This window comes from Pseudophryne corroboree, chromosome 2 (genome assembly GCF_028390025.1).
Source record: "Pseudophryne corroboree isolate aPseCor3 chromosome 2, aPseCor3.hap2, whole genome shotgun sequence".
Taxonomy (NCBI): domain Eukaryota; kingdom Metazoa; phylum Chordata; class Amphibia; order Anura; family Myobatrachidae; genus Pseudophryne; species Pseudophryne corroboree.
In genome coordinates this window covers 442,458,535-442,483,969 of record NC_086445.1, presented here as the reverse complement: position 1 = coordinate 442,483,969, position 25,435 = coordinate 442,458,535, and the positions used below count along the sequence as shown (strand labels likewise).

Here is a 25,435-nt window from a genome sequence, read left to right as displayed (position 1 = left end):
ATACAATATTTTCTTTTCAAAAGGTCAAGCCTCATTGAGTCAATTATTCTCCATGCTAGACTGCATTTAACTGATTAATCAATTAACTTTAAGTGATTTTTGGAGCGCAGAGCATCTCTTTTGTAAGTGTGAGTGGGGTACGCTTCAGAAACACTTCCAGTCTCTAATAAAGATTCACCTTTATTGCTTTGTGGTGTCATATAAAAAAGACTGTACTACACATTGCTCTTTATTTTTTAATTTCTTTACATATTGGTATATTCTGGAGATTCAACGTCAGATATTCCACACTGAGGATCTAACCACAGGAACCCCCAAAAGGGACGTGATGGTGATATTCTTTTTATGAGATTTTATGACATTTCTTTGCTTATAGCGCTTGTGGTGTAAACAGAGATTTCAAATTTTTGGTGGTCTTATTGGTCACACATCGTTCACACCATCAAATATCTATGAAGCCCCTTGGCTGTGCAGTATGACTGTCGGAACTAAGACATCAGGGCCAGTACAACTGGGAACACAGATGCAGTGGCTGGCTGTGACACACCTAGAAAATACTTGTTATACATCTATGTTTGACAAGCCACCCCCATTACCTTCCATAAATGCACACTGTCTATCACTTTGCATCAAAATCCCCACTGCATCTACCAACGGTAATTAATCACCACACAGGACTTTGGCGCACATGCAGCACACACAAAAAAAAAAAAAAAACACTTTACAAATATTGGCTTATCGTCCACCCGTGATACAGGCCCTTTATTACAAACAAAGCAGCATCTCTAGGATTTCATATTGGAGAGGTGTTTAGTCCAGGAATACAGTCTCAGACTCTAGCATACTCTAGGAAGCATATAGCATAGTGGCAAGGGCTTTGCGTTACTGAATCTCTGATGCTTTCTGGTTCTTACCTGCTTTGTTGTTCCCTATCCTCTGGTATATGCCACACCAAATAAAGAGGTGATGTCTACTGCTCTATTTATGAAGCAGTGATAACTACTTTTTTCACCTGAGAAATCAGATTTCATAAAATTCTAAGATTTTTGTAAAACTCTTTGCTGCAGATGACGAGTGGGGCTCATCCTCCAGACTGTGAAGGACAAGCCCCATTCATCCTTTACAGTGAAAGGCTGCCTTACCAGTCCTAAGGACCCACCACTGGGTTGTATCATTAAGTGCCACCAATGCTTCCTCACTTTTGCTGGCAGTATGGGCTTTAAGCCCTTCTGTCTCCCCAACCCCTGCACCTTTTGTGTGCCAATTCTCACAGGTCTCTGGGGAACTGCAGAAACATATACTGTAAGAAAAAAAACAGCGCTTCACAAAAACTTCTTGAAACCAGGTATAGTTAAAAAACATGTAAATTATTCACTTGCCCTTTTCCAAACAAATTAGGAATCCGGGTAGAGAGATTGGTTATTAGGCTTTTTTTTTTTATTGATTCAGTACTGTAATGTTGTTATGAATTTGTCATAAATTATGTTATATTAAATTGAATTTATTAAATGATTTATATGTTTTTTAACTACACCTGGGCCAGTATTTACTAAAAATCCGAGTTTGGCCGATTTGTGTTTTTTTTTTCTAAGTCCCAATCCAGGAATTCACTATGCAGAAAACTCGGCAGTGTCTGGTCTATTCGTAATGGTTTGATTGGCAAAGTTCTGAAATACGAATGAATAGACCATCGGTCAAAAGCGGCTGTTATTTCATACAATACGGGCATTCACTATTCATTCGTATTTGGGTGTTAGTCTCTGAGTGCTCAAGTGCGGGTCTATTTTTTTCGATTCGTTAAAAAAAGCAGCAAAAAAATAGACCTGCTTTTTCCAGTCGAGTTTGGATAACCATGCACGGATCAGTGAGATCTGTGCATGGTTATCTATGGGAAAGGGTCTGTTTAGTATAAAAACAGGAAAAAAAATTGCGTGGGGTCCCCCCTCCTAAGCACAACCAGCCTCTGGCTCTTTGAGCCGGTCCTGGTTGAAAAAATATGGGGGGAAAAATGACAGGGGTTCCCCCATATTTAATCAACCAGCACCGGGCTCTGCGCCTGGTCCTGGTTCCAAAAATACGGGGGACAAAAAGCGTAGGGGTCCCCCGTATTTTTGAAACCAGCACCAGGCTCCACTAGTCAGAGAGATAATGCCACAGCCGGGGGACACTTTTATATAGGTCCCTGCGGCCCTGGCATTAAATCACTAACTAGTCACCCCTGGCCGGGGTACCCTGGAGGAGTGGGGACCCCTTAAATCAGGGATGGGGAACCTTTGGCCCTCCAGCTGTTGTTGAACTACACATCCCAGCATGCCTTGCAACAGTTTAGCATGGCCAAATTGCAAAACTGTTGCAATGCATGCTGGTATGTGTAGTTCAGCAACAGCTGGAGGGCCAAAGGTTTCCCATTCCTGCCTTAAATCAAGGGGTCCCCCCCCTCCAGTCACGCAAGGGCCAGGGGTGAAGCCCGAGGCTGTCCCCCCCATCCATGGGCTGCGGATGGGGGGCTGATAGCCAAGTGTAAAATAAAAGGATATTGTTTTTTGCACAAGAACTACAAGTCCCTGCAAGTCTCCCCCGCAAGCTGGTACTTGGAGAACCACAAGTACCAGCATGCGGGGGTTAAACGGGCCCGCTGGTACCTATAGGTCTTCTGCAAAAAAAATACCCAAATAAAAACAGGACACACACACCTTGAAAGTACAACTTTATTACATACATTCCGACACACACATACTCACCTATGTTCACATGCCGACTTGGCCCACATCTCGACGGCGATTCCAGGGTACCTTAAGATAAAATTATACTCACCTAAATCCTGTGTGTCGTGTCCTTTTGTAATAATCCACGTACTTGGCAAAACAAAAAAATGGAAACCCGACCACGCACTGAAAGGGGTCCCATGTTTACACATGGGACCCCTTTCCTCGACTGACAGGACCCCCCCTGACTCCTGTCAAAGAGGGTCCCTTCAGCCAATCAGGGAGCGCCACGTCGTGGCACTCTCCTGATTGGCTGTGTGCTCCTGTAGTGTCTGTGAGGCAGCACACGGTAGAGATACAATGTAGCGCCGTGGAATACCCTGGAATCGCCGTCAAGACGTGGGCCGAGTCGGCATGTGAACATAGGTAAGTATGTGTGTGTCAGAATGTATGTAATAAAGTTGTACTTTCAAGGTGTGTGTGTCCTGTTTTTATTTGGGTATTTTTTTTGCTGAAGAACTATAGGTACCAGCGGGCCCGTTTAACCCCCGCATGCTGGTACTTGTGGTTCTCCAAGTACCAGCTTGCGGGGGAGGCTTGCAGGGACTTGTAGTTCTTGTGCAAAAAACAATATTCTTTTATTTTACACTTGGCTATCAGCCCCCCATCCGCAGCCCATGGATGGGGGGACAGCCTCGGGCTTCACCCCTGGGCCTTGGGTGGCTGGAGGGGGGGGTACCCCTTGATTTAAGGGGTCCCCACTCCTCCAGGGTACCCCAGCCAGGGGTGACTAGTTAGTGATTTAATGCCAGAGCCACAGGGACCTATATAAAAGTGTCCCCCGGCTGTGGCATTATGTCTCTGACTAGTGGAGCCCGGTGCTGGTTCAAAAAATACGGGGGACCCCTACGCTTTTTGTCCCCCGTATTTTTGGAACCAGGACCAGGCGCAGAGCCCGGTGCTGGTTGATCAAATATGGGGGAACCCCTGTCAATTTTTTCCCCATATTTTTTCAACCAGGACCGGCTCAAAGAGCCCGAGGCTGGTTATGCTTAGGAGGGGGGACCCCGCGCAATTTTTTCCAGATTCTTAAACACTTTAAAAACCTTTTTAAGGTACACAATGAAGCCCTGCACGGATCTCACAGATCCGGACGGGATTCCTTGTGTTTTGTCAGGCAGTGTTTTACTCATCACTCCCGTAAAACACTGCCTGATATTACGAATCACATCGACATCGGAAAATACGAATTGTGAAAAGTCGGCAGCTTAGTGAATGACCGTATCAGGATTCAAAAAGTTGCAGTAAAATGCACCCGATACCATTCGAGTTCAAACACCCTTCAAAACGGCCAAAACACGAATCTTTGTAAATATACCCCCTGGTATCAAGATGTTTTTGTGAAGCGCTGTTTTTTTCATATATGTTTCTGTTTTGTGGATTGGGGTGATCGACTAGTGCCCCATTTTAACAGCAGCTTCGAGAACTAGCCCATTCTTGAGTGCCCGATTGGTATTGATTTATTAATACAAACGTTTTTGCTCTGAGGAACTGCAAATGTGTGACTTTACTAGCCGCAAGTCATGTTCAAAAATGGCTCAAGAAGCACTCGCTATATAACACACACATTCTGTAGAGCAAGGGGATGGCAATGATACAACTTCCGCAATCCACATAAAGCATACATCTACATTCCCCTTATTGAACATCAAGAGCAATAAATTTGTGTATGGTTGAAAGACAGGTGTGGGGACAGTGTGCAACAAAGAATAAATGGAAGATTAAGTAGCATAGTCCTGAAATTTTAGATTAGGACCATAAATTCTTCCAGACCTAGTGACAAAGAATGGGGCTAGTGCTATGACCTGTGACTGAATAGGCTCACCACTGGGCAAGGGCATGGGATTCTCCTGCATCCAGTGGCGGAATTGTTGGAGACAACAGAGTCAGTTGTCTCCGGGCTCTAAGCCCTGAAGGGGGCACTTCCTCCATTGTATCCCATTCCATGCCCTAAGTCCTTGCTGTAGTAAAGGATCCAGTTAGCATGTGGCACCCCACTTCTGCAATTATACCCCCATTAAATGCCCACATGGATCCTGTGGAGGCATGTGTACTGTGTTGGTGCAGATGCTAAACTGCATTGATGACAGTGGGCAGCAGTATTACAGAGCCAGCGCGTTGTGAACCAGGAGTTTCACCAGAGTGCTGGCTTTTGAGTGGAATCCTCAGCGGCATAAAGGGGGGTAGCAGTCAGGCACTAAATAGAAGTGTCCCCGGGCTGTTAGGGATGCTGAGGCAGCCGGGGTAAGTAGAGGGAGTTGCGCTTTTTGAGGGCAACGGTGGGACATGCGAGAGCCCAGGTGCCTGAGTCGGAGAGTAGGAGGGAGCTGCCAAAGGGTGTCGGGAGAGCACTTTCTAGTGAGAGATGAAAGCAGCACTGACAGTGACACATTAATGAGGTTCAGGGGTCCTGATTAGGACTAGGAGGTGGACTGGGCCAGTGATCATGATCCTGAAAAAAGAGAGAGAGAAAAAAAAAATAGGTCACCAAGACGTAGAGCAACCATGAAGTAATTATCACCAAGTGAAATTGGGTGGTCTTGTTTATATACTTGTGTCTCATACCATCACGTATTCCTAAAACAATTAGAAAATCTGCACATCGAGTATCTATGTAACTTTCCCATGTTTCAAAAAATCGTACAGTAAACCTCTCCTTTTGTAGCAAGGCCTCTAACCATTCTATTCCTAAACAAGAAAACGTTTTCCTAAAAAAAAGAGAAAATGGAGGGGCCGTAGACTGTATCCACACTTGAGAATGCATTTTTTCACTACAACTGATATGGCTATCAACAATTCACAAACCCCTGGTGTTACTTGAGTGCCACTATAAAACAATTTTCACTGGGAAGCATAGCTCATCAAACATTTTTATTAATGTTTCTGATCCTCCAGATCTTCCACCTTGGAATAGATAAATGAGTCTGCCTTATCAACAGACTCAGCCCCAGCTAGATTGAGCAAGGTATATGCCTGCAACTTTTTTGACTTGTCTGACAGTGCATCACAGCAGTATATACGACATTCCTTCTTGATCGTAAGACATGTGTACAGTACACAATGGCATAATTGAGAAAAACACAGTGGATCTATGCATCGGAGACCTTGTGCTATCACAGCCAGACTTCTGACACCATGTAAGATGGTCTGTGTGCAAATCACCACAGGACTCTGAGGAACTGCAAAAGTTTGACTTTACTAGCTACAACTCATGTTGAACAATGGCTGCAGAAGCGGTTCTTGTATAACAAACACTTCCTGTATAACAAGGGGATGACAATGATGCTACTACCGCAATCCACGTACAGCATACATCTACATAACCTCTTACATGTAAGCTTCCAGGCCAGGAAGGTGCTTTTCAATTCATGTAACCATGTTTTAATGCCCGTGCCTGTTAATTGACTTTATGCTTCCTGTCCCTTAAGAAACAATATGCAACAGTTTCACATTACCATTAACATCATCTATTTAATCAAGGAATCACATGGGGATTTTACATTGTCACATTTTTTTCACCCATAAAGATATTGTCTTCTGAAACTGCCATACAGACATTTTGTAGATTTAGGCCTCTAAAAGCATATCACGTACCTCCTAAACTAGAGGAGAGTGCAACGTGAGGTCCAGGCCATAAATGAAGTTGATAATGCTGCAAAAAATAATCCTGTTGTAAAAATACATAGCATAAATTATAGCAATACATTTCCACAAGCATGAGGCACCAATGCTAATGCTTCTAGGGAAGTTTACACGTTTTATGTAAAGGAATTAGTGATGTGCACCGGAAATTTTTCGGGTTTTGTGTTTTGGTTTTGTGTTCGGTTCCGCGGCCGTGTTTTGGGTTCGAACGCGTTTTGGCAAAACCTCACCGAATTTTTTTTGTCGGATTCGGGTGTGTTTTGGATTCGGGTGTTTTTTTCAAAAAACCCTAAAAAAACAGCTTAAATCATAGAATTTGGGAGTCATTTTGATCCCATAGTATTATTAACCTCAATAACCATAATTTCCACTCATTTTCAGTCTATTCTGAACACCTCACACCTCACAATATTATTTTTAGTCCTAAAATTTGCACCAAGGTCGCTGGATGGCTAAGCTAAGCGACACAAGTGGCCGACACAAACACCTGGCCCATCTAGGAGTGGCACTGCAGTGTCAGACAGGATGGCCCTTCAAAAAAATACTCCCCAAACAGCACATGACGCAAAGAAAAAAAGAGGCGCAATGAGGTAGCTGTGTGACTAAGCTAAGCGACCCTAGTGGCCGACACAAACACCTGGCCCATCTAGGAGTGGCACTGCAGTGTCACGCAGGATGGCCCTTCAAAAAAATACTCCCCAAACAGCACATGACGCAAAGAAAAAAAGAGGCGCAATGAGGTAGCTGTGTGAGTAAGCTCAGCGACCCTAGTGGCCGACACAAACACCTGGCCCATCTAGGAGTGGCACTGCAGTGTCACGCAGGATGGCCCTTCAAAAAAACACTCCCCAAACAGCACATGACTCAAAGAAAAAAAGAGGCGCAATGAGGTAGCTGTGTGACTAAGCTAAGCGACCCTAGTGGCCGACACAAACACCTGGCCCATCTAGGAGTGGCACTGCAGTGTCACGCAGGATGGCCCTTCAAAAAAATACTCCCCAAACAGCACATGACGCAAAGAAAAATGAAAGAAAAAAGAGGTGCAAGATGGAATTGTCCTTGGGCCCTCCCACCCACCCTTATGTTGTATAAACAGGACATGCACACTTTAACGAACCCATCATTTCAGTGACAGGGTCAGCCACACGACTGTGACTGAAATGACTGGTTGGTTTGGGCCCCCACCAAAAAAGAAGCAATCAATCTCTCCTTGCACAAACTGGCTCTACAGAGGCAAGATGTCCACCTCATCATCATCGTCCGATTCATCACCCCTTTCACTGTGTACATCCCCCTCCTCACAGATTATTAATTCGTCCCCACTGGAATCCACCATCTCAGGTCCCCGTGTACTTTCTGGAGGCAATTGCTGCTGGTGAATGTCTCCATGGAGGAATTGATTATAATTCATTTTAATGAACATCATCTTCTCCACATTTTCTGGAAGTAACCTCGTACGCCGATTGCTGACAAGGTGAGCGGCGGCACTAAACACTCTTTCAGAGTACACACTGGAGGGAGGGCAACTTAGGTAGAATAAAGCCAGTTTCTGCAAGGGCCTCCAAAATTGCCTCTTTTTCCTGCCAGTATACGTACGGACTATCTGACGTGCCTACTTGGATGCGGTCACTCATATAATCCTCCACCATTCTTTCAATGGTGAGAGAATCATATGCAGTAACAGTAGACGACATGTCAGTAATCGTTGGCAGGTCCTTCAGTCCAGACCAGATGTCAGCATCAGCAGTCGCTCCAGACTGCCCTGCATCACCGCCAGCGGGTGGGCTCGGAATTCGTAGCCTTTTCCTCGCACCCCCAGTTGCGGGAGAATGTGAAGGAGGAGATGTTGACGGGTCGCGTTCCGCTTGACTTGACAATTTTCTCACCAGCAGGTCTTTGAACCTCTGCAGACTTGTGTCTGCCGGAAAGAGAGATCCAACGTAGGTTTTAAATCTAGGATCGAGCACGGTGGCCAAAATGTAGTGCTCTGATTTCAACAGATTGACCACCCGTGAATCCTGGTAAAGCGAATGAAGGGCTCCATCCACAAGTCCCACATGCCTAGCGGAAACGCTCTGTTTTAGCTCCTCCTTCAATGCCTCCAGCTTCTTCTGCAAAAGCCTGATGAGGGGAATGACATGACTGGCAGTGTCTGAACTGACTTCACGTGTGGCAAGTTCAAAAGGTTGCAGAACCTTGCACAACGTTGAAATCATTCTCCACTGCGCTTGAGACAGGTGCATTCCACCTCCTTTGCCTATATCGTGGGCAGATGTATAGGCTTGAATGGCCTTTTGCTGCTCCTCCATCCTCTGAAGCATATAGAGGGTTGAATTCCACCTCGTTACCACCTCTTGCTTCAGATGATGGCAGGGCAGGTTCAGGTGTTTTTGGTGGTGCTCCAGTCTTCTGTACGCGGTGCCTGTACGCCGAAAGTGGCCCGCAATTCTTCTGGCCACCGACAGCATCTCTTGCACGCCCCTGTCGTTTTTTAAATAATTCTGCACCACCAAATTCAAGGTATGTGCAAAACATGGGACGTGCTGGAATTTGCCCAGATGTAATGCACGCACAATATTGCTGGCGTTGTCCGATGCCACAAATCCCCAGGAGAGTCCAATTGGGGTAAGCCATTCTGCGATGATCTTCCTCAGTTGCCGTAAGAGGTTTTCAGCTGTGTGCGTATTCTGGAAAGCGGTGATACAAAGCGTAGCCTGCCTAGGAACGAGTTGGCGTTTGCGAGATGCTGCTACTGGTGCCGCCGCTGCTGTTCTTGCAGCGGGAGGCAATACATCTACCCAGTGGGCTGTCACAGTCATATAGTCCTGAGTCTGCCCTGCTCCACATGTCCGTGGTTAAGTGGACATTGGGTACAACTGCATTTTTTAGGACACTAGTGACTCTTTTTCTGACGTCCGTGTACATTCTCGTATCGCCTGCCTAGAGAAGTGGAACCTAGATGGTATTTGGTAACGGGGGCACACTACCTCAAGCAATTCTCTAGTTCCCCGTGAACTAACAGCGGATACTGGACGCACGTCTAACACCAACATAGTTGTCAAGGCCTGAGTTATCCGCTTTGCAACAGGATGACTGCTGTGATATTTCATCTTCCTCGCAAAGGACTGTTGGACATCAATTGCTTACTGGAAGTAGTACAAGTGGTCTTCCGACTTCCCCTCTGGGATGACGATCGACTCCCAGCAGCAACAACAGCAGCGCCAGCAGCAGTAGGCGTTACACTCAAGGATGCATCGGAGGAATCCAAGGCAAGAGAGGACTCGTCAGACTTGCCAGTGACATGGCCTGCAGGACTATTGGCTTTCCTGGGTAAGGAGGAAATTGACACTGAGGGAGTTGGTGGTGTGGTTTGCGGGAGCTTGGTTACAAGAGGAAGGGATTTACTGGTCAGTGGACTGCTTCCGCTGTCGCCCAAAGTTTTTGAACTTGTCACTGACTTATTATGAATGCGCTGCAGGTGACGTATAAGGGAGGATGTTCCGAGGTGGTTAACGTCCTTACCCCTACTTATTACAGCTTGACAAAGGCAACACACGGCTTGACACCAGTTGTCCGCATTTCTGTTGAAATAATTCCACACTGAAGAGCTGATTTTTTTTGTATTTTGACCAGGCATGTCAATGGCCATATTCCTCCCACGGACAACAGGTGTCTCCCCGGGTGCCTGACTTAAACAAACCACATCACCATCAGAATCCTCCTTGTCAATTTCCTCCCCAGCGCCAGCAACACCCATATCCTCATCCTGGTGTACTTCAACACTGACATCTTCAATTTGACTATCAGGAACTGGACTGCGGGTGCTTCCATTCAGCACTTGCAGGGGGCGTGCAAATGGTGGAAGGCGCAAGCTCTTCCCGTCCAGTGTTGGGAAGGTCAGGCATCGCAACCGACACAATTGGACTCTCCTTGGGGATTTGTGATTTCGAAGAACGCACAGTTCTTTGCTGTGCTTTTGCCAGCTTAAGTCTTTTCTTTTTTCTAGCGAGAGGATGAGTGCTTCCATCCTCATGTGAAGCTGAACCACTAGCCATGAACATAGGCCAGGGCCTCAGCCGTTCCTTGCCACTCCGTGTCGTAAATAGCATATTGGCAAGTTTACGCTTCTCATCAGACGCTTTTAATTTTGATTTTTGGGTCATTTTACTGATCTTTTGTGTTTTGGATTTTACATGCTCTGTACTATGACATTGGGCATCGGCCTTGGCAGACGACGTTGATGGCATTTCATCGTCTCGGCCATGACTAGTGGCAGCAGCTTCAGCACGAGGTGGAAGTGGATCTTGATCTTTCCCTATTTTTTTAACCTCCACATTTTTGTTCTCCATATTTTAATGCGCACAACTAAAAGCCACCACAGGTATACAATGTAGATGGATGGATAGTATAGTATTATATTACTTATGGACGACGAGTGCACTGACGACACAGAGGTAGGTACAGCCGTGGCCTACCGTACTGCTATATATATATAATATACTGTATAATAATAATAACGGACCTGGTGGACACTGTCAGCAGACTGCTAAACTAGTATGAAGAAAAAAAAAACCACCACAGGTATACAATGTAGATGGATGGATAGTATAGTATTATATTACTTATGGACGACGAGTGCACTGACGACACAGAGGTAGGTACAGCCGTGGCCTACCGTACTGCTATATATATATATAATATACTGTATAATAATAATAACGGACCTGGTGGACACTGTCAGCAGACTGCTAAACTAGTATGAAGAAAAAAAAAGCCACCACAGGTATACAATGTAGATGGATGGATACTATAGTATAGTATTATATTACTTATGGACGACGAGTGCACTGACGACACAGAGGTAGGTACAGCCGTGGCCTACCGTACTGCTATATATATATATAATATACTGTATAATAATAACGGACCTGGTGGACACTGTCAGCAGACTGCTAAACTAGTATGAAGAAAAAAAAAGCCACCACAGGAGTGTCATTCAGGCAGACAAACGTATACTGGACTGGTGGTCACTGTCAGCAAAACTGTGCACTGTACTCCTGCTATAACTGCTCCCCAGTCCCCACAATTAGGCAGTGTGAGCAGTGCACTCAGCACAGATATATGCAGCAGTGCAGCACACTGAGTGAGCACAGATATGGTGGAGCGTTTTTTTCAGGCAGAGAAACAACGGATTAAACTCACTGGTGGTATTATAATCAAAACCCTGCACTGTACTCCCTAACAGCTGCTCCCCGTCCCCAATCCTCCCCACAATTATAACTAAGTCACTCAGTCTTTTCTACTATAACGGAGAGGACGCCAGCCACGTCCTCTCCCTATCAATCTCAATGCACGTGTGAAAATGGCGGCGACGCGCGGCTCCTTATATAGAATCCGAATCTCGCGAGAATCCGACAGCGGGATGATGACGTTCGGGCGCGCTCGGGTTAACCGAGCAAGGCGGGAGGATCCGAGTCGCTCGGACCCGTGAAAAAAAAGGTGAAGTTCGGGCGGGTTCGGATCCCGAGGATCCGAACCCGCTCATCACTAAAAGGAATCCCAAAAACGAATCTTATATATATATATATATATATATATATATGAAATGATCTAAAGAGAAATCTAAAGAAACTTCAATAAATCACGGTCATTTGTGTAATGGAACTATAATCTTATCTAATGAACATACAGTTGTTTTATTGGCAACAGCACAGTTAATGGCACTATATCAAGCAGATAACGCATTCATACAGCACATGTTTATTGCTGCCTCACTCTGCCATCTAGTGATTATACTAGAAGTTCTCGATGTGTTAGAAATTCCATGAATTACGCATTAAAATTCCCTTAAATTAACTGAACAATGGTGATTTTGACAGCTGGATATTAGACTATGCCTTAAGACCCAGCCTTGCATTATTTTGAAAGGTAAATCTACATTATAGCTTATTTTAGGAAGATGCAATTGGTTATCTCTGTTTTTTCATAAATTATTTTATTGCATGTAATTTATCCTATAGTATTGTAATACTGTACATATATATTGCTTTGTGCAAAATAATAGCAATTGGTGGTGTACTGTATGCTATTGACTAGGATTTGCATCATTTACAGCATTCACCATACTGAATTTCAGATATTACAGGGTTTATTTAGAGGTGGATGCTTTTGTACTCCAAACACAAGTAAGAAAAGCAAACTGTGGTCAATCCATTTGACTATGATAGACTATTTAGGAAGTTTAAGGCGCTGTCTTAATATTGTACTGCTGCCAGAGTCCCAGCTCCTGGGCAACAAATGGGTTGTCTATCTGCACTTTTATAGTGCATGCAACTGCAATTTTCACAGTCCTTTTATGGTGCACAGATGCCTGTGATTCTTTTTCCTGCCTGGTTTTCATTCCAGGGGTGGTATACATGATGCATCACATTTTTAATACGACATGTGACATCCTTCTCTTCTATCTCTCCTTTCTGTGCATAAGAGCCTTCCCCATCTCAGCATATCACGCACAAGGAGGACATGCATCTCCTGCCATATATGCGTCATACAGTTGGAGCCTCGCTCATCTAGCCTTCTCTGCTGCGCCTAGGTGCACCATGGTTTATTAGCATAAGCCTTTCATCTATTGTTCTCAGCTGCAATACAATACAGAGAGAACAATACAGCAGGGGATTAAGTCATTACAGCAGAGGATTAAGTCCGACTGCCCTGGCTCTGTTAAACCTATTAAAGGGATAGATGAGGATGGCTCCATCTGTATCACAAGAGCAGGTAGCAAAGGGGACAAGCAAAACATTATCTATCCCATAGTATACTGCCCATGCATTTGTGTTGATAAAGGTAGTTGTGGGCGGGATCTCATGGTCATATATTCCTAATTTAATGGTGAGTATGGGCCATTCATTTATTGTTGAGGATTATTCCAAACTGACCAGTGGTGAAACTTGTGAGTGGTGGGACCAGGTGCAAAAATATAATTTGCCCCCCTTACCAACCCCAACCCAAAATTACAATATGCCACATGGCAGTCTGTGACAGGGAGAGGCAGAAGATTACAGTGTAAGGCAGGGGGACGCAGAGGGTGACAATGGAAGGCAAGGGGAGGCAGTGAGAGACATTGGGTGACAGGGAGAGACAGTGGGTGACAGGAGTACAAACACAATGTCCTGCACGGTGTGAGGAACAGGGGGCATGGACCCTGGTGGGGGCCGAAACACAGCAGCCTCTGCTCTGTCCTTGACAGGGGCCCCCAGCCCTTGTGCTTTCCTCAGTTTGGCGCTCAGTCAGGCAGACTCTGACAGTGCCAGTTACACTGTTTGTGATCTGCCTTTCATTCACAGACAGAAGTCTGGTAATTAGAGGCAATATGTGGCTGTGCTCATCATTGCTGACAGGTTGCAGGACTCCTTTATAAGTCTGGTATACACAAGGTCAGTCCTGCCTCACTAAGGTAAGGGGCAGGTCCCTCAGACAGTGGGGCCCACCCTGCTATCTGCACTGGACCATTCACCTGACATTGCTCAAAATGGTCTGCGGGGGTGGTGTGGTGGGGGGGTGTTCAGGGGATAACTCATTGCTGGTCTGGGCAGCAGTGGTCCCCTTGGTCAGGGGCCCCAGTACACTGCACCAATGGTAGTTCTGCTTTTAGCTTTATTGTATGGATACCTATTTTGATACAACAATGTATTTATTGTTACTTAACTCTCACTGTACCAATTTTGTTACTGTGTTGTTTTGTCTTCTGTAACTGCTTTTACAAGATGTTAATCTGTTTGCAACAGTAACGGGGAACAAATTAGTGGGTCAGCAAAATCCAGCATGTTAGAAATCACTAACTCGCTAGTTCTGATCATTTTTGGACCCTTCCCTAGTTACGCCACTGTTAACACTTAAGCAATCATCCTCTGAGGCTCTGTCTGCTTCCCAAACAACAGTGAAGTGTAGACAAAGTGAGGTCTGGGGGTGTCTGTGGCCCCAAAGTGTCAAGATTATACCAGCCTAGGGAGGCAAATGGCACCTTGACCCCCAGCCCAGCCCGCCACTGGATAGAAAAATGAATTTGCATTGTATTAATAATTGTTCTGTTAACCGATTAAAAATAAAATCTTATATTTGCAATAAAGCAAATGGAGGATCAGACATTTATTATGAGGGTAAAATGTCAGATCATATCTATTATGTACTATATATTGCTTACAGTGATTACTTAGTAGATAACATAAGCACAGCTTAATTATTATTAGTCCTTAAAATTAGTGTTAGTGACTGTGCGCTATATAACACATCTTGTTATTTTCAGAGTTTAATCCAGTTTTGGAAAACAAACCAGAAGCTGTGACAATGGAACAACCTGATGAAGGTAAGTATTACAGCCCTCACACTGGAACATATAAGACAAATTGGCCCTCATTCCGAGTTGATCGCTCGCTAGCTGTTTTTAGCAGCAGTGCACACGCTAAGCCACCGCCCTCTGGGAGTGTATCTTAGCTTAGCAGAAGTGCGAACGAAAGAGTAGCAGAATTGCTACTAAAAAATGTCATGCCGTTTCTGAGTAGCTCCAGACCTACTCCTATCTTGCAGTCAGTTTAGTTCCTGGTTTGGCGTCACAAACACGCCCTGCGTTCAGCCAGCCACTCCCCCATTTCTCCAGCCACTCCTACGTTTTTGCCTGGCACGCCTGCGTTTTTTAGCACACTCCCTGAAAACGCTGTGTTGCCACCCAGAAACACCCACTTCCTGTCAATCATACTACAAACACTCGAGCGACTGAAAAACATAGCTGGAGCTTGGGTAAAAGTACAAAGTTTTGTGTGAAAGTACTTAGCGCATGCGCGCTGCGTACCATGCGCAGAATTGCCGATTTCCACCTAATTGCTGCGCTGCGACAAATGGCAACGAGCGATCAACTCGGAATGAGGGCCATTATACTTAAAAGTCTATTAAATCCTGATTATTGGGAAACTTTTAAAGACTCTGGTGTGGAGTGCCACATTTTGGTGTTACAGGTTGAGTATCCCATATCCAAATATTCCGAAATACGGAATATTCCGAAATACAGACTTTTTTGAGTGAGAGTGAGATAGTGAAACCTTTGTTTTTGATGGCTCAATGTACACAAACTTTGTTTAATACACAAAGTTATTAAAAATATTGTATTAAATGACCTTCAGGCTGTGTGTATAAGGTGTATATGAAACATAAATGAATTGTGTGAATGTAGACACACTTTGTTTAATGCACAAAGTTATAAAAAATATTGGCTAAAATGACCCTCAGGCTGTGTGTATAAGGTGTATATGAAACATAAATGCATTCTGTGCTTAGATTTAGGTCCCATCGCCATGCTATCTCATTATGGTATACAATTATTCCAAAATACGGAAAAATCCGATATCCAAAATACCTCTGGTCCCAAGCATTTTGGATAAGGGATACTCAACCTGTATTATCTCATTTTATAGCAATTTAACAGTGGGATTTATGCAAAAAAAAAAAAAATTTATTTTCTTCGATAAATAGTGTGTCCACAGGTGCCAAAGACTTTAATATTGTTTATTTTAAGAGCTGTTTGCATGCTTTATATAGTGTAATATTTTCACACAAACAAAATTACTTTTTAGGTGATCTGGGAGATTATTTTGAGGACCTAAAGACTGAGAACACGGACTATTTAATGAAAGTATGCTCCGCTGTGGCAATTATTATCATCGGTTTCACAGTAATAGTGTTGGGCATATTTCTGCTGTACAGATACCACCAATACAAGCTGTATGTATTGCAGAACTTTTTTTTAATCTATTTTACACATTTTTTAAAACCTAAATTTATATAATTATATATAATATTTTAACAGATTTAAAAGTGACCAAAGCAAGAAGTCTCCCTCTTTATAAAGAGCATGGGATAATCAAACTTACAATTAATATAAATATGCTGTACAACTGCAATCATACATAAAATGTGTTCATTTGTTCTTTCTTCTGGTTTCTCCAGACATCGATATTGAAGCTGGACCAGATGAGGAATTGACTCCTAAGTAAAAACATTACACTGAGTGGCGTGGCCAGGCTGCTAAACAAGGAGGACGCATGCCATTGCTGCTCCAGAGACGCTCATTGCATCTAGTGCTCTGGGTCTGTCCTGGTGGCCGCCCTGAAGTCCTTCCATGGGCACTTACGCTGCATAACCATCCAGCAACCCTGCATTGCCTTGACCCGGAGGTTCCACCACCTCCCACCATGCTTTTTGCTCCCATGCAACCTCAGCCTGGGTGAGCTGCTGGCATCCACCACTGACCGCACTGTGTCCCGGAATCCCACTGGAGCCTCCCGATTGTGCAGGTCTTCTGATAGCACGAGGGATATACCTGAGGAATGGCTGCCGCTGTAAATGAAAGGGGCTGTATTGCTCCCTTCTGAGTTGATGCTGGCACTGGCGTATTTATAATGGGTGCAGTGTGTGTGGTGCCCACTGTGTCCAGGGGGACTTTCACCGCACACACTGCACCCATTTTTTTTTTAATACTTACCCCTCCGGAGTCCCATGGCGATGACAGCAGCTCTGCAATAATCGCAGAGAAAATAGGCGCTGCGCCTTTTTCCTGGAGATCTGCACATGGAACATTAGGGTCAGACTCTCTACAATGCTGCACCTCTGCTGGTGTCCAGCAGAGAGGAGGGGGCCTGGATGGAGGGGGCTGCACATTGGCCTTCTCATCTTTTAAAATGCCCCTGGATGTTGGGCTGCCTTCTTTGTATCCTCTTCATCTGCTTTCATCTCCATTGGCTCAGTTTGGATTACTGCTGCCTGGCTAACTGTGGTGGAGGCTGCCACTGTTAAAATCTACTAGCTGTCCCACTTTCCACTCATTCTACAGTTATACATCATGCCTTGGAACTTCACTATGGCTGTCACGATCCGGGTAACTAGACGCCATTTCCTACCTGTTAGGTGCCTCCTGAGATTGGCGCAGCGAGCCAGAGCCGGGCCATAGTTACGGTTATTGCCTGCAGCACTGGTTTCAGCGGCCTTCTCAGTATTTGCACTTATGGCGGTGCGGTGCTGTCAGTCCCGTCGCGGCCTTCGCCTGTGGTCTTCTGCTGGATGTGCGTCCTCTGTGTGCCCCGGCTGCCGCTTCCATCCCTGTGGCCGCTGTGCGCATCTGGGCGCATGGAGTTCTGCTGCTGCGGCCTCCGCCGCCATTGTTGTTTTACACATGGTTTCAGAGTGCTTCTTTCCCCTTCAATCTCCGTCAATCGGCACAGCCATTTTGGACTTGGATCACATGTCACTGGTTTGACCTATCCTCAGTGCTGCTGGAGCCTGGTCATAATTGTCAGCCAATCCCTGCTATCCAGCAGGTATAAGTATCCTGTCCCAGCACCCGGAAGGTTGTCAGTGCTTCAGTTGTCTCTCCAGCGATACCAGTGTGCAGTTCACTGTGGACTCTCCTGCGGACCTTCCCTGCTGTATAGCCTGACTCCCTGGTGTTTTCCCTCTGCGGTGCAGTTCCAGCTCTCCTGTGCTAAAGCTCTGTGGTGCTACCTGCCTCCCTTGTTCCCGCTTTCCAGCAGCCACTCTCCAGCAGTTCTCTGTTTACCGCTCAACCAGTATTAACCCTTCCTGTGGAATACAAATCCTGTGAACCCCAGTACCAATTACAGTTTACATGCGTACCCCAGCTTCACTCACAGTTACCTGCGAACCCCAGCTTCATTTTAAGTTGCACCTGTGATTCCCAGCATCACCTTTAACCTCACCTGGGCTCCCAAGTATTATACAGCACCTTCACTCTAACTCCGGGTTACTGGTCTCTACCAGTAGTGTTTCAGAGACTCACGTTTTCACTTATTGTTTGGTTGCTTATTCCTGACTTTTATGATTTAATAAAAACCCTCAAAGGCATCTCCTGCTGTCATGGTCATGCCTTCGGGCATCTGGGTGCTACTGCTTAAGCGCATGTCTAGGAGTCCTCTCTAACCTCCTAAATTCCGGTACCCATCAGCCCCTACAACTGAGGCTTCCAGCTACAGGCATCAGCCCTCAGTTCTGACAGTAAGCACTGACCTAATGGATCCGGTCGGAGACCAAGTCCAAGGGACCAGGCCGATGCAAGAACTGGCAGCCCGTCTTGAACATCAGGAGGCTGCACAAGGCCATGTTATCCGGTGTCTCCAGGACCTCTCCTCTAGGAGTCCTCTCTCACCTCCTAAATTCCGGTACCCGTCACCCCCTACAACTGAGGCTTCCAGCTACCGGCACCAGCCCTCAGTTGTGACATTGGCCCTCATTCTGAGTTGATCGCTAGCTGCCGTTGTTCGCTTCGTAATGATCAGTTAAAAAAACGGCAAAACCGCGCATGCGTATGCACTGAAATGCGCACGCGTGGCGTACGGGTAAAAAGAGCATTGTGCCTTTGCACAGGTTCTAGCGACACTTTCAGTCGCACAGCCGATCACAAGGAGATTGACAGAAAGTGGGAGATTCTGGGTGTCAACTGACCGTTTTCTGGTAGTGGTTGGAAAAACGCAGACGTGGGAGGGCATTTGCTGGGCGGGTATATAACGCCATTACCGTGTCATTCGTCACAGCAATCATCACACAGAATAAGTAACTACAGGGCTGGTCTTGTTTTGCACAAAATGTGTTTGCAACTGCTCTGCTGCACAGGCGTTCGCACTCCTGCAAAGCGAAAATACACTCCCCCGTGGGTGGCGACTATGCGTTTGCACGGCTGCTAAAAGTAGCTAGCGAGTGATCAACTCAGAATGAGGACCTATGTTCTCAGATGATTGGATTATTTAGATAACTGAAGAAAGCCACTGGGGTTTTTTATGAAAAAAGCTGAAACTGAAGAATGTCCAAAACTACTTTTAAAGACTATCAAAAAATATTTAAGATATTGGATATAGAAGTTTTCATCCACGTTGCTACAACTGTAATCCTGGTTTTAAACAGTAAATAAAGCAACTATTGACATTAATATATATTAAAGGATTTACACTATTGCCATGAATAATGCACATTATATAACTAAAGTGTTATACAGTGTCGGACTGGGGCATGAATGGCCCATCAGGGAAATGCAATCACAGGGGCACACTAAGGGGCACTGCCATATGCTGGAAGGGGTGTGACCTCATGACCAGAGGGGAGTGGCCAGCCATTTTAGGCACCACCTGGCATAGTCTATAAAGAAAAAGAGATCTACCTTGCTGCCAACTTCGAGCTGTTGTGTAGGTGTCTGGGTTACACGAAGAGAGACAAGTAGTATATGCGCCTGGGTTACACCTGGAGAGAGCAGAAGTACACGCGCCTGGGTTACACCGGGAGAGAGCAGTAGTATATGCATCTGGATTACACCGGGAGAGAACAGTAGATACATATAAAAACCCCAATATAGTGCCAGATACAAATAATGACCCCAGTAGAGTGCCAGATACACATAATGACCCCAGTAGAGTGCTAGATACACATAATGACCCCAGTAGAGTGCTAGATACACATTCTGATCCCACAGTATCAGATATACATAAGCCCCCAGTAGTGCCAGATACAAATAAGCCCACACAGTGCCAGATACACATATGGCCCCAGCAGCATCAGATACACATAATGACCCCAGTATAGAGCCAGATACACATATGTCCCCAGTAGTGCCAGATAGACATATGCCCCAGTAGTGCCAGATACACATATGCCCCCAGTAGTGCCAGATACACATATGTCCCCAGCAGCATCAGATACACATAATGACCCCAGTAGAGTGTCAGATACACATATGCCCTCAGCAGTGCCAGATAAACATATGACCCCAGTGGTGCCAGAAACACATATGCCCCCAGTAGTGACAGATACACATATGCCCCCAGTAGTGACAGATACACATATGCCCCCAGTAGTGACAGATACACATGTGCCCTCAGCAGTGCCAGATATACATATGCCCCCAGTAGTGCCAGATACACATATTCGCCCATTAGTTCAAGATACACAAATGCCCCCAGCAGTGCCAGTTACACATATGCCCACAGCAGTGCCAGATACACATATGCCCACAGCAGTGCCAAATTCACATATGCCCAGTGGCGTAACTACTGCCCCCGCAGTCCTCGCGGTGGCTTGGGGGCGAGGGGCTGCGGGGGCGCCACTGATTACAGCAGACTGACATGCGGACGAGCGCCCGCATGTCAGTCTGCTTTCTCCTTCCCGCCGCCGCTTGTTGGAGGGACACGGACGGCACAGCGTGTGCCTCTCCTGTGTCCCTCCTGCATCATCTCCGGCGGCCGCGGGTCTAATAGGGGGAAGTGCCGTCCGTGAGCTCTAATTGGCTCACGGACGGCACTTCCCCCTATTAGACCCGCGGCCGCCGGAGATGATGCAGCAGGAGGGACACAGGAGAGGCGATCTGTGCCCTCCGTGTCCCTCCAATAAGCGGCGGCGGCGACGGCGGCACTGGGGGGAATATCTGGCACTGGGGGGGATGTCTGGCACTGGGGCATATATGGCACTGGGGGGGAGATGTCTGGCACTAGGGGGATATCTGGCACTGGGGCATATATGGCACTGGGGGGGGGATATCTGGCACTGGGGGGGGGATGTCTGGCACTGGGGGGGATATCTGGCACTGGGAGGGGGATGTCTGGCACTGGGGCATATATGGCACTGGGGGGGGATGTCTGGCACTGGGGCATATATGGCACTGGGGGGGGGATGTCTGGCACTGGGGGGATATCTGGCACTGGGGGGGGATGTCTGGCACTGGGGATGTCTGGCACTGGGGGGGGATGTCTGGCACTAGGGGGGATATCTGGCACTGGGGGAATATCTGGCACTGGGGGCATATGTGGCACTGGGGGGGAATATATGGCACTGGCGGCATATCTGGCACGGGGGGAATATCTGGCACTGGGGGCATATGTGGCACTGGGGGGGAATATCTGGCACTGGGGGCATATGCGGCACTGGGGGGGGGTATATGTGTACCTGGCACATGGGGGGGGTTATATTTGGCACCGGGGGCATGTGAGTACCTGGCACCGTGGGGGAATATCTGGCACTGGGGTCATATGTGGCACTGGGAGCACAGCCCTAGCAACAAGGACTACCTCCTAGCAACGAGCATGACACCCAGTGCATGAAACACCTGACAACGAGCATGACACCCAGTGCATGAAACACCTGGCAACGAGCATGACACCCAGTGCATGAAACCCCTGACAACGAGAAGGTAATTGAAAAGTAATTAGAAGCCTTACTGTAGGACTTAATGTGTAATGGGCATTACGGTGTGTGGCATAATGTATCACGGACATTGCGGTGTGTGTCATAATGTGTCACAGGCATTACGGTGTATGGTATACTATATCGCGGGCATTGTGATATGTTTTATAATGTCTCAGGGTCATTGCAGTGTGTGGCATAATGTATCACGGACATTGCGGTGTGTGTCATAATGTGTCAGGCATTACGGTGTGTGGTATACTATATCACGGGCATTGTGGTATGTGGTATAATGTCTCAGGGTCATTGCAGTGTGGCATAATACATAACGGGCATTGCGGTGTGTGGCATAGGGTATAACGGGCAGGGCATTGCGGTATGTGTCACAGGCATTACGGTGTATGGTATACTATATCACGGGCATTGTGGTATAATGTCTCAAGGTCATTGCGGTGTGTGTCATAATGTGTCACAGGCATTGTATGTGCTATAATGTATCAGGGGCATTGCAGTGTGTAGCATAATGTATAACGGGCATTGCGATTCCTGTCATAATGTGTCGGGGGCATTACGGTGTGTGGCATAATGTGTCACAGGCATTACGGTGTGTGGCATAATGTGTCGGGGGCATTATGGTGTGTGGCATAATGTGTCATGTGCATTATTGTGTGTGGAATAATGTCTAAGGGCCATTGCAGTATGTGGCATAATGTATACTGGGCATTACTATAAGGAGGAAAAATGACAAATAATGTAAGGGGCATGAATCAGGATTATTTTTCTTTCCTGTGGTGGCTAACGTCTGGGCGTGCAGGTTGCAAAACTGGGGTATAAGGTAGTCTTTTCCTGCAATACCACGCCCCTTTATGAGAAACCACGCCCATTCCAACAAAACCACACCCCTTTTTTGCAGCGCGCGCCTTCGGCGCGCGCATATTTATCCCTTTCTTGCTCCCAATTATGCGGCGGGTGGGGGTGGAGGGTGGGGGCGCCAAAGAATTTTTTGGCTTGGGGGAGAAAAATGTCTAGTTACGCCACTGCATATGCCCCCAGCAGTGCCAGATACACATATACACCCTGCAGTGCCAGATACACATCTGATCCCACAGTGCCAGATACACATACTGACCCCACAGTGCCAGATACACATACTGACCCCACAGTGCCAGATACACAAACTGACCACACAGTGCCAGTTACACATGCCCCCACAGTGCCGGATACACATATGCCCCCACAGTGCAGGATACACATATGCCCACACAGTGCAGGATACACATATGCCCACACAGTGCAGGATACACATATGATCCCAGAGTGCCAGATACACATATACCCCCACAGTGCCAGTTACACCTGCCCCCACAGAGCCGGATACACATATGCCCCCACAGTGCAGGATACACATATGCCCCCACAGTGCCAGTTACACATATGCCCCCACAGTGTGTAACTACACATACCCCCACAGTGTGTAACTACAGTGCCAGTTACACATATGCCCCCACAGTTCCAGTTACATATATGCCCCCACAGTGCCAGTTACCCTGTCTCACCCCCAGTGTTAGGGACGCTGCTACTGTATGCATGGAGCCAGTCTGCGCTTCTCACTTGCTGCTCTGCACTTTTTCCCGCCGGCTGCAGCCCCACCTTGGATCCCGGATCCTTCCCACTCCACAGAGGTCAAATCCGGTGAGTGTAGGTGGGTCACATAATCTCCACCACCACCCAGGCTCTGCTGCGGCACCTGTGTCCGGATCGGGGAGGAGAGCGTAGAGCGCATGTCTCCTGCCCCTCAGTTGACTCTGCCTATTTTCATCTGCCTCCCTCCCAGGACCACTGATGGAGAGCAGATGAAAAATTGCCAGGTGGCTCCTCACAGCGCTGGTCCCCGGGCACCACAGTGCTACAGTAAGCCCCACCCTCACACAAAAGAGGGCATGGCTAAGTCCGAGCCTGGTGTTATACTTCACTAAATAATATGTCCATAAATCCTTCTAAAATATACCACAAAAGTGGCTATCCCCAGCGATTAGAGCAGAGGCTCTCAAACTCGGTCCTCGGGGGCCCACACAGTGCATGTTTTGCAGGTAACCCAGCAGGTGCACAGGTGTATTAATTACTCACTGACACATTTTAAAAGGTCCACAGGTGGAGCTAATTATTTCACTTGCGATTCTGTGAGGTGACCTGCAAAACATGCACCGTGTGGGCCCCCGAGGACCAAGTTTGAGAACCTCTGGATTAGAGTCTTATGTATTATGGTAAAGGAATGGATCATAAGCACAAGAATGCTACATGAATATGTAGAACATCATGGTGTAATGGTTAGCATGACTGCCTCACAGCACTGAAGTTATGGGTTTAATTCCCACTATGGTCCTAACTTTTGGCATTTGTATATTCTCCCAAAGCTTGCATGGGCTTTCTCCATATACTCCAGTTTCCTTCCACAATCCAAAAATATACTGATAGGTAAATTGGTAAAAATTAACCGTAGTGTGTAAGTGTGTGCATGATACTAAAATAATGTAAAAATAATTGTAATAAATATACCTGCAAGTGTGTAAGAAGAAAATGTTTTAATTTTACTTTTAGCAAATACTTGCTTAGTGTACCTTGACAATTTCCAGTGTGAGGTCCCAAAAGATATTCCTGGCACTCTTGTTGTTAACCTGGTCCTGTTGTCTTCCGAAATTGAAGATAAATTGAATGCAGCTGTGTCGGTAGCACTCAGTTAATAAAGCATGTGAGCAATCAAGTGTGTCCCAGTATTTCTGTGCTTTTAATATACTTTTACCAAGAGATAAAAACAAAGATTTTAGATAACTGAACCCCATCACCATGAGTGAATTGCCTACAATCTTATCCCATTCCAGAGATGTTTTTAAATGATGTTGCAAAATTACTTCCCATGACCATAATTACATACCTCACAACATGACCCTCTCCAGGAGGGACACAATGCTCTGCTTCTGGACTTCACTCTTAATCTATGATTGCCGGCACCTATTGTGAACAGGTTACTGGATAAGAAAGGTGTTTCACCACAGGTGATGGCAATCATAAATTAAGGGGGAAGTCCAGGAGCAGAGCATTGTGTCCCTCCTGGAGAGGGTCATGTTGGGATGTATGTAATTAGTAAATAGCTGTGAAGTGCAACAGACTAAACCACAGGTTCTCAAACTCGGTCCTCAGGACCCCACACGGTGCATGTTTTGCAGGTCCCCTCACAGAATCACAAGTGAAATAATTAGCTCCACCTGTGGACCTTTTAAAATGTGTCAGTGAGTAATTAATACACCTGTGCACCTGCTGGGTTATCTGCAAAACATGCACTGTGTGGGGTCCTGAGGACCGAGTTTGAGAACATATGGACTAAACTAATGCAAGAAAAATAAATATCACTTCTGCACTAATAATAATAATGTTATTTATATAGCACTTTTCTGTTGACTCAAAGTGCTTTACAGCACACAATACAAAACAAGCTTAACAGGAGATATTAGTGAAATGCTTGAGTAAATAGGAAAGTCTTTAGTCTATTTTTGAAGGCTTCTAGAGTGGAGGCTTCTCGAACTGTGCTGGGAAAGAGTTCCATAGAGTTGGAGCCACAAAGCTGAAAGCTTGACATATTTCCCTCCCTGGCCACACTGCAGTTCAGGACACAGCAGCACGTGTTGGGCTGAGAAGAAGAACTGATGTTGCCGGGTAAGAAGGGGCTCGCAGCGTCCACGGCTGGAGCCGGGTGTGCATCCATTCACTGAGGGTGAATCTGCTTACCTCAGCTGGCTCCCCCCATT

General features: G+C 46.2%; 1 long non-coding RNA gene across 2 annotated transcripts in view; it reads right to left on the bottom strand.

Annotated features, from left to right (window-relative positions):
- The window catches only part of LOC135050867 (uncharacterized), a 129,021-nt gene extending 104,525 nt beyond the window's left edge, over positions 1–24,496 (bottom strand). For both annotated transcript variants that reach the window (XR_010241885.1, XR_010241884.1), the window contains exons 1-2: positions 24,251–24,496; positions 19,621–19,700 (exon numbers count right to left, since the gene is read on the bottom strand). This is a non-coding gene — a long non-coding RNA (uncharacterized LOC135050867). The remainder of the gene's footprint in view (positions 1–19,620; positions 19,701–24,250) is intronic.
- Between the last annotated feature and the right edge of the window lie 939 nt (positions 24,497–25,435).